Source organism: Triticum aestivum, chromosome 4B, assembly GCF_018294505.1.
Source record: "Triticum aestivum cultivar Chinese Spring chromosome 4B, IWGSC CS RefSeq v2.1, whole genome shotgun sequence".
Taxonomy (NCBI): Eukaryota; Viridiplantae; Streptophyta; class Magnoliopsida; order Poales; family Poaceae; genus Triticum; species Triticum aestivum.
In genome coordinates, this window is record NC_057804.1 from 88,339,690 (window position 1) to 88,340,038 (window position 349).

Below are 349 nucleotides of genomic sequence, written 5' to 3' on the forward strand. Positions count from 1 at the left end.
CCTAGGTCTTCGTGAGCAAGCAAGTTGGATGCACACCCACTTAGTTTCTTTTGTTGAGCTTTCATATATTTATAGCTCTAAGTGCATCCGTTGCATGGCAATCGCTACTCACTCGCATTGATATCTATTAATGGGCATCTCCATAGCCTATTGATACGCCTAGTTGATGTGAGACTATCTTCTCCCTTTTTGTCTTCACAACCAGCACCCTATTCCACATATAGTGCTATGTCCATGGCTTGCGCTCATGTATTGCGTGAGAGTTGAAAAAGCTGAAGCGCGTTAAAAAGTATTGAACCAATTTCTTGGCTGAAACCGGGGTTGTGCACGATGGGAGTATTTTGTGTGA